Genomic DNA, 15,559 nt, shown 5'->3' on the forward strand with positions numbered 1-15,559 from the left:
TGGTCACATTATATGTTTTGTGTGTGACAAAAATGGCCATAAGGCCAAGGATTGTAGGTTGACCATGTGTCTTAGGAGATACACCTAGAGAAAGGAGAATATGCAAGGCCAACCACGTAAGAAGAAGAAGGATCAGCATATGAAAGTTTGGAGGAGAAAAGAAAAGAAAGGAACTTTGACCAAAAATTGAGGCCTACATGGTTTTGGGGGAGAATATTGTTTCATAATAATTTGCATGCAAATATTTAATTATGCAATCATATTGTAAAGTGTATATGAATAAAATTTGGCATATTGTAGGAGATGCATGTGTTTAGGGGGAGTCCTTGAGGTTTGAAGTTAACTTTCATTTTTAGATCTATTTCTATTGCAGTTTGATTTTAGTTGATCATCCATGTACATCTGTCGATAATTTTGGAGAAGCTATATGTTTTGGTTTCCATTGTTGCTAATGTTGATATGGAAACCATATATTTATTCTTATGTGCATTTTCTAGGTGTGATGGGGGATCACACATTTAGGGGGAGAATTTGTGCTTCCAAATGGACTTGAAGTTTTTGGCATCATGCTCACCTTAGAGGAGTTTTATTGTGCTTATTTATCATGAGTGTGTTACAGGAATGAAGTTTTTGTTGTTGCTTCCATATAGTAGCAAGATGATATGTTTTGCATGATATAATTGATGTTTACGTCATGTGTTTTCATGCATGTGTAGCTTCTATGGAGGTCAAATGATATGTTATATTTGGCTAATCTAGATTGTGCACTTTACGGCTCATGATTTTTATTCTAGATGCTTTACATTGTTTCTCATCTGTTGTTGTCTAGGTGAGATATCAGACAAATGTTTTTTGTTGCTCATGATATTTTGATGCATGCTGATATATTGAGAATTTATGGTGAGGATGAAAGTATGTGTTGCTCACAATAATTTATTGCTAGATCTTATGTTACTGTTGATGTACATTGATGTTCTTGTTTCTCATTGATTTGCTACTAGTATTTGATGTGGTGTTCATGGTTTGAGTTGATGATATATTATGTTGATAGTTGATGAGCCTCATGATGATGAGTATATGATCTTCATTTTTTGGATGGCGATGACTAGGGTGTTGAGTGGCCAAGCACTAGTATATGTGCTGGATAGTCCTTCTATTACTGTTGCTACTCATATGGAGCATATATCTTTGCTCATTGATGCCATGTATTCATGTTATGATATTATATTGGGAATGCATATATGGGAGCACACTTATGTGCTGTTGTAAAAGTCATGTACCTTTGTTGTTTTATCTTGTTGCCACATTGTTCATGGAAAGACCCATGATATCTAGTATGTCTTGTCATTAGATATGTATGGGTCAATAGAAGTCCAAGTCATGTACTATTTTGTATATATTTGATGTAGCCCCACTATATTGGGTGCATGATGTAAGGGCTACATCAAATATATACAAAATAGTACATGACTTGGACTTCTATTCACCCATACATATCTAATGACAAGACATACTAGATATCATGGGTCTTTCCATGAACAATGTGGCAACAAGATAAAACAACAAAGGTACATGACTTTTACAATAGCACATAAGTGTGCTCCCATATGTGCATTCCCTTTTCTATATCTTCTGGCTCTGTTGTTTCTCCCTTCCCACTGGCAGTTTTAAGCAGAATAGGTGCCTCTTTTTTTGTGTGTCCCTTAAGACCATTTCTTCCCTTATCTGAAAAGACTCTTGTCTTGGGTTTGTTAGGATGGAGCTTACCTTTCCCTTCGTCTAGTGAGGGAGGAGCAACTTGGGCAGCAATTCCTTCTTGTTTATCTAGTTCTCTTGACCTCTTCTCTGAAGATATTAGATTATACTTACACTTGGGATGTGTTTGCATGAAATTTGCAAACTTTTTGCCATAATAATCCATATATTCCTCATTTGTTTCTGCTTCTCTATGATGACTGGCCTCTTGGGGAGCCATATTCTCATGTTCTCCACATTTCTAGGTGAAAGCATTTTCTAGCTCCTCTAAGGTAGTGATGGAGGCATTTGGTAGGCCTTTGAACTACTTTTTGGCTTCTCCATCAAGAGTTTGTACAAAAAGTCTCATGACCATATACAGTTGTTCCAGATTCAGGTTCTCAACAAAGGAACAAAATGTTTCTATGTGTCTCTATGCTATGTTATCATCTTCCCCATTGAATCTAAGAATAAGTTTAAGGTAATCTTGGGGCATGACACTTAAGGGCTGAGGTAGATCAAGAGGTGCATACTTATTTAGCAAAAATCCTGGAAAAGTCATCTGGATTAGTGGAGGGGAATTAAAATTTACTTGAGGAACTAGGGTCAATACCGCAGTGTTTGGAGTGGAAAGAGGGTATGTCAGGGCCTTAGGAGTAAGTATTGAATAATGAGCAACAATAGGATGAGAACTGGATGAGGGAACTTCAAAAGCTGGTGAGATGGTAACACAATCAGGGGGAGTTTTCTCTTTCCATATTTTCTTGGAAATTAAAATTTCAAGGTCAGATACAAATCGAGCTTCCTACTAGGGTGTATCTGAGCGAGCATGAGGCCTTTTAGAATCCAGATTTTGAATGATAATGAGGGGAGTGTGGAGTTGCCAAGGTGATATGAATGCAATCAGAACTGACTTCACTAGCCTACACGAAGGGTGATCAACTTGTCGTATTCCGAGCGAAAAATCCTTCAATAAGCTCCCCAACAACGATGCCAAAAGGTGTTGTAGCTCCCAGAGACAACCTTGGATTGCTTACAAGACCAGTGCCTAGGCACATTTAGATTTATGTGTCTCAAATGATTTATAGGAAATTTGAGTCATCACTTTTGTGCTATAACTACATATATTTATAGGAAATGGGTTGGTTCATTTATCCAAAGAAATAAAACATGAATTCTTGCTACTTCTTCATAGGTTCAAATCTCTAAAATATGCATAAGAATAATGGAGGTTGATTATTTCAAGGGCTTATAGCTTAATAAGCTTCTACAGGGAAAATGAGAGAGGACAAAGAGAAGGAGCAACCCATCACATAGAGCATAAGGCTTGAAGACTTCTACACTTAACACATAGAGCTTGAGGCATTAAGGATTTCTATACTTATTTGAGCTATAAGCAGAAATAATGGATGAAGGAGGAGTTGAATGCTATGACTCATGTGTTGCAGATTTAAAGATATGATTTCAATAGTCCACAGAGGTATATGCATTAACAATATTGAGACAAGTGAATCTATGATATAATTACAAGCACTTGCATTCACATATCAATACAAATAAATCTATGAGGAAGCTTGAAATATTTCTAGCAGCTATAATTGCATGAATTTAATAAGAAATATGAACACAAAATGGGTTTTAATGGAGGGAACACTTAATGTAATTTTTGAAGAGGGAATCACCACCATTCCCTTCATATTTTGAAAAATCTGTGTTACAAAGAGACATAGTTTGAAAATATCATGCAATGTTTTCTATAGAATTTATGAACCTTTTCTAAGTCATTCTTTCCCCTATTTATCTTGAGAGGGGAGCATGAACATTCAGTACATAAAAATATATCTAGTTTAGACTCAATTGTCTGGTCAACTACCTATCTCAGTCTTAAATGGCTCTGTGGCCCAGAAAATTACAAAATTAAATGCCTTGGGAAAGGAGCCACGTTATAGTACAACAAATAAAGAACCATAAAATGCAAAATATACAAAGATCTCCTTGCCCATCCTGTGATCATTTTTGCTACAGGATTTGTTCTACTTAAGGCATGGCTTCCTACACTGCTTCACCAAACTCTATCTTTTCTGCCTTTATTTGATTTGGTGCTGGGTCCTGGACCTATGTCATAGTGGGCTTCTTCTGGATCAGACCATCCTGTACTTTGAATGCATCACTTGTTATTCTTAAAACCATATTTGCCGACCCATCACACCATTTAAACCTTTGTCCTGCACTATTGGTGGCTTGATGTAGTGTAATAATGATGTCTTTTAGTTGTGGGCTTTTTACCTCTAAAACAGGCGAAACGAGCACTTTTTGATTTCCCCCTTAGGCCCCCTTTATTATAGTCCCTTGTGTGACTTTCCTTATATGACCGGGGACTGGAATAATGGGCTTAGCCCTTTGAGTGCTAAGGCTATCAATATTTGTGTAGGGCCCTTTTCCTTTTATAACTTGAATCACCCTAAGTAATGCATTTTTACCACATCGACTAAAATTTGGATGTGAAATATTTATCAAATAGAACCTATGAAAGATCACATTTGGGGGCTTTTTTCTTTATTACTCAAAGTCCCGCATCCCGACACTGAATGCACATTTCCTTAAGTTTCTTCCCTAGGAAACTATGATCATTGATAGATGGGATGATTTCATCGTTGCTAAGTGTCACCCTGTGAGTGGTGACACGTGTCACCTAGAAAAGCACCTATAGGACGCTTGAAAATGTTGAAATTGCTTGACACGTTTCCTTTGTACTGCCACATTATTGATGATGTCAGCTGCCAAGTCATTCATACAGGCTAATGGGATTATGACACGTGACTCCCTGGAGGAGAGAGAAAGGGGGCTGCCTTCCTTGGTTTTTCTTTGAATTCCTTTGTTAAATGATATCAAACCTCCACGCTGATTTAACACTACATCCGCAATTTCCCCTCGCAATTTCTTAAGGATGGCCCATCAGGTTTTTTGGGGGCCATGCGGGACTGCGAGATATGGGACTATGGGATGTGGGGCTTTGACATGGCCAATATGCAGGATTCACTATGCCTGGGGCCCCCGACCTCCGATAAAGCATACCACCACGTGGAAGAGAGAGAAAGGTTCCACCTGTCCCTGTCATTTTGTGCATTTCCTTTGTAAAATGAAATTGGCCCCTCCCCCACTATTAACACTATCTATAATTTCCCCCCCTACAGTTCCTTAAGGATGTCCAATCAGGTATTGTGGGGGCCATGCAGGACTGTGGTATGCGGTACTATTGTGACTATGGGACTGAAGGGTTGCCGAGATGTGGGATGCAAGATATATGGGACTGCGATATCGGTTTTGGGCATTGTGAACCACCGATAACCATAAGTGTATGTCTTGGGACCACGATGATATGCCAATAATGTGGGATTGCGAGATTTCCCCTCGTCGATCATTGATGACATGTGGAGGAGAGAGAAAGGGGTGGCCCACACTTGGTTTTTTTTGGATTTCCTTTGTTAACTCTTTGCGGCCTCCCTCGGTGATGTTACACTACATCACATAATCATGCCCACACAAGGTTTTTAGAGTGGTGGCCCTTTGATTCGTCAGTATGCTGATAATGCGAGATTGCGGGATTTCCCCTTGCTGATTGCCGATAAGCCTATATTGTGGGACTACAAGGCTTTTGATATGCATAATTACAATGTGTAGAGATTATTGCGCTTGAGGCCCCCCGACATGTGATATTTTCCCTCATACTTAGTCATTTTCTTGATTTTCAAGGCTTTCCAAGTGTGATCTTAAACATGCTCTAACTTCCAATACAGAAGTCCATTCTTGAACTTATATATACCATTGGAAAGCTATTTCTTAGCACTAAGAAATGGAGAGGGTATGATTAAAATCTGATATCTTCTATGGCCTAGGAAGGTGGCTCTAAAATTCACTCCTCTTGGGAAACCTTGACCAATTGAGACCCACAATGCAGTGAGTGATAGTAGATATAATATTAATAATTAATAGAATAATTGACATGCATGCATGATAAACATATAGATCTACATAAAAAAAATTCATTTACCTCGACATCTAGTGCTATGAACTTGCTTTGATACCACTCTATAACACCCAACCCCACATTAACCCATATTTATCTACTTACCATGGTAATCATGAGATAAGAGTTACCATGCATGACCCAACTTCCAAGATGTAGTTACAGAAATAGGTCTGACTCATCAACCCCATTGCAAAATAGCCAGGGGTACATGATCATACTAATATCAACCTACTTTTCTGAGGTGGAAAGTTAACTTGAACTCAGTCTACTCTATGTCCTAGATTACACCCTAGACACATTGATGTTTGCCTATGAGAGTGACCATAGGGCTCCAGCCACATGGATAAGCCTTCCTGGGTGTGGCATTTGCCGAAATTTCCGAGATATGATAGTGCATCCACATACTTTGTTCTAAATATTTAAGGCCAACCTTCAAGAAAAATTCCAAGAACTACTGAGAACTCTATCAACAAGGTTCTTGAGTCGTTAGGCTCTATTTGTAAGCATTGTTCTCGCTCAATATTTCCCAATACAATTTATTTATTTTTACAAACATGTTGTAACTAAGGTTCCTGTAGGTTTCGATGCATATTTTGTTCACTATTTCATTAGTTTTATCAAATATTCATCAACGAGGCTTACTTCCCTCTCATGCTAGCTGCAATAAACTATAGGTTAGCTCATACATCGATATAAAACATCCAAGAGCCTATCAACCATGAGAAATATCAATAAATAGAGAATTTCATATAATAAGAAATATACCATGCATGTAACAAGAATTTACCTAGAATGAAGACATGAAAAACCAATCACATAATAAACACATTAAGCTAAAACTTTTTTTCATTGATATTCATTAAATATTAACACATAGTAACATATGTGTAGTACAAACCAAATCAGCGACGTCCACATTCCACCTGACCATACATTGGATGAGGCTTATTAGGAGTGGTGGTTTATAATATTTGGTGGCTTGGAAAGTCATGGGAGTGGTGGCTTCCTACATGTGGTGGCCTCAAAAATTCATACATGTTGTGACTTGGAGCGAGTTGTGCCTCGCATGATATGCAAGTTGTGGCATGCACACTAGTGGTGTCCAGTGATCATATGTAATGAAGAATTTTTATTTATAGAAGAAAAGTAGAGCATAACTATTTGATGGTTTTTTTCTCCCTTGTTTTCTCCTATGTGTGATAATGATGTGCATGTTAGATGGTTTCTCATATGGTTATCTATTTTGATGTTCTCGTGTTATGTGCTTAGTTCTACTTCTTATGAGTTATGGTTATGCAAAGATTTGCTTATGTGTGATGTTGTTAATGAATAAGTGAATGAGGGTTTGTGGTAAGAAGGTAAGAAGTGGTAAACATATCATAAGGAACAATACTGATTATCCCCCCCCCCACCTCTTAGCATTTCTGAAGGTTTCTAACAAATGTAGAAATCAATGGTTAGCTATTCCATAATTAGCTCACTCTTCAAATATCCTAACATATCAGAGAATTTATTATCATATGCGTTATGTATGATTTAACATATCTTTGTATGCATCCAAAGGTATTTATTTTCCAGATGAGTCCCAATAGCAAGGCATAAACATTCCTATTAAAATATTAAATCCAATAATTGAATGAACCAATTTCCTTTTGAACCAACATGCACTTCTCATGTACTTGCTAAAAAGAATATTTTAAAGATAACATGATTGGTTTCCAATACCCAATCAATTATCTCATGAAACCATGCTATTCTTAGCTACTCCTTAGCTTTGGCATTAAGAAATATAATCACTTTGTTTTCTATTTGATGGGCCTCCTGAATAGGCACAAGTCAAGGCTCATTTGGCCATCCTTCAACATACTTTTATCTCTCTCTCTTTGCATTTGATGACATCTTTTTGGATTATAATGTGTTCATTAGGGAGGCTAAGGAATATTTTTCATATAATATAGCCTAACATGTTGAATGTGAAATAAAATTAACATTGTTGCGTATAAATACGTTGGAGACCAACTAGAGGAAATGTAGGAGGCTCGGTCCCCCATTAAATCACCAAAAAATCATATAGCTATTGGGAAATTACTACACTCAGTGGCTATGAGGATCTCAGGAGACTAGATACACTTTTATAGGGATTTTATAGGGAAGCATCCCTCCTTCTAAGTAGGTTGCCTCCACACTCATTTTTTTACAAATAAAGGATCCCAAGAGCTCAGTAGGATTCAACTTTATAGATGCTCATAGTGATTTCTAGAGTGTTATGAAACCAACTCACAAAAAGATAGAAAAGATAGATCAACGCCTTAGAATTCAGCCTCTTCGAGGGGGCAACCTCCTTTACATTACACAAATGATCAATTCTTGGATGATACAAATGACAATACCTCCTTTCTATATAGGAGTTTAAGGGGTCATAATATAATTAGAGCCGACATAACAATAATAATGTAAGGGCACAATAATAACAATAGTGGGCTTCTATGGGGCACAATAATAACAATATGGGGACTACATGCGCACAACAATAAAATAAGGGGGTTGTACTAATAAAAATAAGGGATTACACTAGTAGTATAGGGACCTAACACGCCCCTCTCCTTAAAAAAGTGTTGTCCTCAATGCTTGAGTAGTTCTTTATGCTTCTGTATAAATTCTTGTCCTCCCATGTGTAATCTTCAGTGGGTAAGTTCTTCCACTTGAAGAGATACTCTGAAATTGATTTATTTCGTAGCTGTCAATTTCTCGGTTGTGTGACTGCTTCAGGTTCCAATATGATTTTTCCTTCCTTGTCAAGTTCTCGCAATACTGTTTGAACTGGGATCTTCTGCAGCTTTTGAATGAGTTCCCACTCCTTTGGGCATATGGATATCTGTAAGGCCTGATGTTTGGAGGAACACTTCATTGAATCAAATGAATATCATGATCATGATCACGAATAGGTGGGAGGCCTTTGGGAGTCTCAAATACTTTGGAATGATTGTCCAAAACATTTTGGAGATATGGAGAAATACATGATTTCGATGTGGGATCCTCTAGTGAACATAATTGTGCAATTATGCCCCGTTATTATTTATCTAGAAGCTTTTTCATGTTATTAGAGTTGATTATCTTCACCGGTTTCTCTTCGATACCCCTCAATTCAACTTCCTCTCCTTCCCAAAAAAATTTCAAAAAAAGTTCTTGAAAATTAAAAGCTATCACACCCAAAGATTGTAGCCATTGGACTCCTAGTAAAACATCAACGCCACCCATTGGAATGGAAAGCATTGGGCTATTCAATACATATAATCCCATGGATAGCTTGATATTATGGCACTTTTTAGAGCAATTTATGGTTCCTCCACTCACAACCATCACTTGACACTATGGTGCTGGATATAGGAAGCAATTCAATTCCTTGGCTATCTTACAATCAATAAAATTATGGGTATTGCCCGAATAAATCAACACTATTACCTTTTTCTTCTTGTTATGTCCTTCTATCTTGATAGTTTCAGGACTGGTAATTTCTTCCAATGCATTACAAGATATGGTCGGATTCATTTCTTGATGCTCGATGTGATCTTTCACTTCTTGAACATTTTTCTTCTTGATATTTCCTTATATATTGATAGTTTGAGGAGTGGTAATTTCGGCCAATGCATTAAAAGATATGGTTAGATTAATTTCTTCTTTCTCTATGTGATCTTTCACTTCTTGAACCTTTTTCTTCTTGATGTGTCCTTCTATTTTGAGAGTTTGAGGAGTGGTAATTGATTCCAATGCTTTATAAGATATGGTCAGATTCATTTCTTCTTTCTCTGCGATGGGTTCGTGGTGTATCTCCTCTTCTTTTGACATTTCTTGATCTTTTTATTCCTCCTCTTCATAGTCTATGTAAAATAATTTCTTCTCAACACACTTATGACCTTTAAGGTATTTGCTATCACAATTGTAACAAAGTCATTTTTCTCTTTTTTCTTCCAATTGTTGTGGTGTAAACCTTGTAGGTTGTGGAAGGCTAGGAGAAAAATAGTTCCATAATTATAGTCATGAGTGCTGGGATTCCTTGTTTCCATAATTTCACTTTCAATTTTCCTTGCCAACCTGAATTCTTTCTCCAATGAATCAGGTTCCCAAAGACGAACCTTGTGTTGAATGTTATCATTTAAAGTCGCTATGAAGACATCAACCATTTTCTTCTCTAGAATATCATTTACCCTTATATTCAAATTTTTGAAGTCCTCAATGTGCTCTGCCATTGAACCCTTTTGTTTGAGATTTATCAATTTGCTAAGAAGGTGTTCCTCTTTGTATCCTCATAATGTGCTATCATTTCCTCCGTGAAAATTGACCATGTGACAAGTGGTTTACGAGAACAAAGCCCTTTATAACATAAAAAATTGATTTGGTTATAAATAATTAGATGCAATACATACCTTTTGTAATAGTGGTACACCATGTATATCAAAATATTTCTCCATCTATAGTATCCAATTTACCGGATCCTTGCCATCAAACTTCCTCATCTCGCTTTTTGTTGATTTTAGGAGCTCGATCTTGAAACAACTGTAACTATGTATTTTCAAATCTCCCAGTTCTGAAATCGTGACCTGTAGTAGTCCTCTATGTCCTCTTTCCGATGCCACCAGTATTATCGAAATTGGATTCTCCAAGAAATATTTATGCACAATATCCCAATATGACCCGATTATATACATTTTCAAAAGAGCGAAATTGTATGAAGTGCCACATGTAACTGTTTTTACCTTCGAACATGAAAAATATACATAGAAACCTATAGTCCATCCCCTTTTTGTAGCTTCTTACGAATGTTCAATATGATGCTTAGAGCGAACGTTATGACGATTTTTCCAAAGTGACCAGTTTGGAATGTAATTCAGGGCCCTGCAAAAACCCTAACTTCCTCAGATTATATCTCCGAAAATATAGCGACACGGGATTGGAAATTCAGAGCCAAAGTTTAGGTCAATTTCTTCTCAAATGGGTTTTTGGTTTATCTTCTGAAACTTCACAAACAAATTGTTATAGCGAAAATTCCACGATGACCTTTTTAGATGAAATTTTGGAGCTTGCAAAAACCCTAAATTCCTCAGATCATATCTCCGACAATGTAGTGAGAAAAAATCTGAAATTTGGACTAGAGGTTCAGCGTGATTTAGTCTCAAATGGGTTTTTTTTAGCTTCTGAAATTTCACAAAAAAAAATTATAACGAAAATGCCACAATGGCCTGTTTGGAGCAGCGAAACCCTAGAATCCAAAGCTTCGATACCAAATGTTATGAAACCAACTCATAAAAAGATAGAAAAGATAGATCAACGCCTTAGAATTCAACCTCTTTGAGGGGGAAACCTCCTTTACATTACACAAATGATCAATTCTTGGATGATACAAATGACAAAACCTCCTTTCTATATATAGGAGTCTAAGGGGTCATAATATAATTAGAGTCGACATAACAATAATAATGTAAGGGCATAGTCATAACAATAGTGGGCTTCTATGGGGCACAATAATAACAATATGGGGACTACATTGGCACAACAATATAATAAGGGGGTTGTACTACTAAAAATAAGGAATTACATTAATAGCATAGGGACCTAACATAGAGATAGAGATTGTTACTTGTTATTTCAATTCCTATGTCAAGTATTTGAGCACTTTTTGAGATCAATGAATTTTTATTTTTTTCCTTTAATATGAGTGTGTTTTAGGAGGCCATTGGGTTAGGTCCCAACCCAAGCACTCCAATTTCTCTCTCCCTTGTATCTGTTATGCGTTTTCTTCCCTCCACTTAGTTTAGTAGTGTCTCTTTTTGCAAGATTTATTTGTGTAAATGCTTGCCTCTACAGATTTATCAGTCATTTCTCTTGAAACGTTTTGCTATATCATTTGTAATGGAAATCATAAAAATATAGTTTTTCTCTTGATTCAATAGTTAGATATTGGTTTAAATTCAACTCATCCTTTCCGTTAGAATTTATTTTTTTGTAATTAATATTTATGGCATCCTTTAGATTTTGAGGTTTTTCTAGTTGAATAACCTCCTTGTGTGCAGGTGATACCTATTGGCTTGTAGGTAAAGGCACCACCATTGTCATTTTAAATCCCACCATCTCCATTAACACCCTCCTTCCATTCCCATCCATTTCTCCATGTGGTCTACACACATACATTTCATTACATATTCATTAGAGATTGTTAGTTTGCATTTTTCCTTGTGAAAGATGGGATCCTGAGGAGAACTACTCTTGGAAACATCTCCCATACCCTTCTTCAACCTCATGCCATATTTTCCCACATTTAGAACCTTTTTAGAGCCCTTGGAATGCTTTCAGATGCAATCTTGTTGCAATACAAGACATCTTGTAGCATCATGTAGCACTGCACAAAATCCACCACAACTTGGAAAAAATTGCTCCTTAAGACTAATTTTTTCTTATTACCCCTCCAAAACGTCTTTGAGGACTTGGAAACAAGATTGGGGAAGGACATATACCTCTTAGAAATATTTTTTTCACCATTGTGATTTATTTATGCAATTAGGGTTAGTGTTTTCATAATCACTTCAATAACATAAGAGTAGTTTACATTGGTATTTCTTGAAGAATTTATTGAGTTTTGTAATGAGAATATGGTTTTATTTCAATAAAATAGTTTAAGTTTGATTTCATGGTATTTACTTCATGCAGCTAGATTAGATTTATTTTCCATCTCATTTATTTTCTACAACAGATTAGGGTTTGAAGCAATTATTTCATTGCAAGTGGATCATAATTTTCTCTTATGCAGTAGGACAAGAAATATTTTCCTTTATTGAAAAGTTAGATCCAAAACTACCTTCTTTTGAGCTTCAAAAGTTGTCTCTAAATGTGTTCGTTTAATTCATTGCCTCAAAGAAACTTAGGTAGAACCTTTGTTACCATGCATACAACAATGTCACGTCTTAATTTTGTCTGAATACCAGACTAGTAAATTAAAGTTGTTATCCGTCATTGTTGCAAAATTATTGTCGTAATACCAGAGCTCATCATTATTGATGCCATATTCCCTAATTCTTGTTGGATCTACTCTGAGACTTTTCTTGAAATTTTCAATAAATTTGTTACATGACCAATTATGACAAATGAATCCCATAAATTTGAAATATGATTAATAATATTTTTCCACAATGTTCTTCAAGTTCCTATTAATGGATTTGTGCAAATCAATTGTTTCTTATACCATCAATTTTACTTTGTAGGGAATCTTTTGCTTAAATTCACAGGTAATAATAACACCTTTATCTCTCAACTCCTCATTGCCTTATGTGAATGCGTCACTCGTAAATTGTACTAACTTCTTCAAATTTTAAATTTCCTAATATTTTAAACTGAGTGATCAAATTATCTCTGCTAATTTTATGAGGGATCTCCCTCTGTTATTGTTGTTTCTATGTCGGTTACTACACATTTATGTTTTTCCTTCTTCTTTAACAAGCTTTCAGTATGAACTTCCAACTTTTCAAATTCTTATTTAATTCAATAGTTAGTAAAATTAACTACTTGTCCTTTTGCACTTCTTCCAAGTCCGGAGTTTGGAAATGCTCCAAAGCTAGCATATTGAGGTTTTACTTAGATAATTGGATATACTTTCAGTTAGACCTTATCTACTCCTGAATTGGAGTTGACTCATTTGGGTATACTCCTAGCTTGATAATAATGATCTCTAAATTATCGATTTTCATCTTATTGATTATGGTAGAGATATTCTCATGTTTAAGTTGATTATTCACTTTAGCCAAAAAAATCAGTCCAAAAACACTTGTAGATGATCTTGATAAAATTTTACATAACATCTCCCCTATTTGTCTATGGAGATGCATCTGATCATCCACATTGATTTTTTTTAGTACAAGTGTGGGCTTGGAGGTTTTGTAATCATCTGCAATATTAATGGTATATGATTTTGGTTCTAAGGATGCAATATGGAGCTAACCATTTTGATAATATGGGGATGATAATAATATGGTATATGAAATTATTCCTTGTTTCCAAAGCTCACTACAGGCCTCCTCCCTTAATTTTAAATTTCTATTCTCGATTTCCATAAATTGAGAAAATATGTTTTCATATTTAGAAGAGTAGTAGATGACGTGCTAGATGATGATACTCCATATCCTAGTGAAACTAAAGATAAAAATTCTAGATTTAGAACAAGCTCATATGATATAACAACCTTGCTTGTTGTAGTCTTTATAAATCAAACCTTTGATTCTTCTATTCTTTGCCTCTCTTTTCACTATGAATTCTATGTCATATAATTCAAAGCCTGACTACTAAGTCTACAAAAATACTCTTTTCAGTTCCTTTTCCTTTTCCTGAGGAGTTTCCAACAATTGTGGCTTTGATAATTTTTATACTCTAAAATTTCCCATGCAATGGTTGCAAGATACTGCTGCCAAACCTCCTTATTAGAATACTACTCTAGGATAGCCTTTGACTCATGTTTACAAGCAAGTTAATTTTCTTTAACCATTATACTTGAAATTATTCCATGAGGGTCATAGTGCTAGATCTCTTGTAGTGCAAACTTCATTTCCTGCAACATGATTTTAACGTTTGTAGTTGTTGCTATAGTATTCACTAAAAATGGACCAAGTTTGTAATTTTAAAAGAGGAGGGTGTTTCGTAGGTAGCTATTTCGCTCCTACAACACCCTTTAAAATTTTAGCCTGAATTAAAATTTTAGAGCCTATTTAGACCTTGCATGGTGTCATTTCTAGTACTAAGAGTCATTCCATGTATATTATCTAAGTTTTTTAGTCCCTTTTAGAAGAAAAAACAAGTGTCATATTTTGGCATGGGAAGCGTCCCACATTGCAAAATAAGTGGTGTGGTTCATTACAATGGGTAATTTTGGTGTGAATAAGTCTTATTTATAGTATAGACATGTATTCTACTCATTCCTAAAGTTTCATGCATTTTCGCACAAGTGTCGTCACCATCATCACAAAGTATATCTTAAGTGTTACACTTGGAGGTTATTGTATTGTCATCGCATTGAGGGAATCATGTTGTTATAGTTTACTGATTGTTCAATTTTGTTTCACCAATTTTTTTTGAGTTTTTGTGATCATTCATAAGTTCAATCCTAGTTTCACTTCTACCTCGCTGATCTTGCACTTATTCAAATTATGGAGAGTTCCTTCCTAATCAACTTGACCTCACTTAGCCCCCTGGAACAATGCACTACATAGTTTCAACCCTCAAGCTAATCCGTTGCTTATTGGAACTGGGTAATGTGTATGTTGGATAGTTGGAATTTTCTGGATGGCCAGTGGCCTAGTGAAGATATCTGCAAGTGTGTTGGCATTGATGTTAACAATCATGCTGGGGAGATGTGTTAGGCACTTGGAATTGCCTAATTGTTGGTAGGAGTGTTGGAATTGATGTCAACTAGACTAGCTTGGATGCTTGTGGCGTAGATGTTAGCAGCGATGCCCCATGAGGAATTCCATGGTTGTTCATGCCTCAAAATTATTCCTATGATAACTACAAGCTTTAAGTAAAGAATGATCATAGAAGTAGGCTTAGTGGAAAAGCCATAAAATTATGATTATAGTAATGCACCAGATGGCAGTCCATGGTATTTGTAGGCTTCATATAGAGAATCATCATAGTAGTAGGCTTACTATAGAAGCCATAAAATGACCACCTTGGTGGTTGTGAGTTCTGTTATCCATAGAGTTGAGGAGCAAATATTTTGAACCAATTTTGTAGGAAGTAGATGGGCTCAAAGCCTAC

This window comes from Pinus tabuliformis, chromosome 7 (genome assembly GCF_031772625.1).
Source record: "Pinus tabuliformis cultivar Carrire ecotype Pingquan chromosome 7, CPIR1, whole genome shotgun sequence".
Lineage (NCBI taxonomy): Eukaryota > Viridiplantae > Streptophyta > Pinopsida > Pinales > Pinaceae > Pinus > Pinus tabuliformis.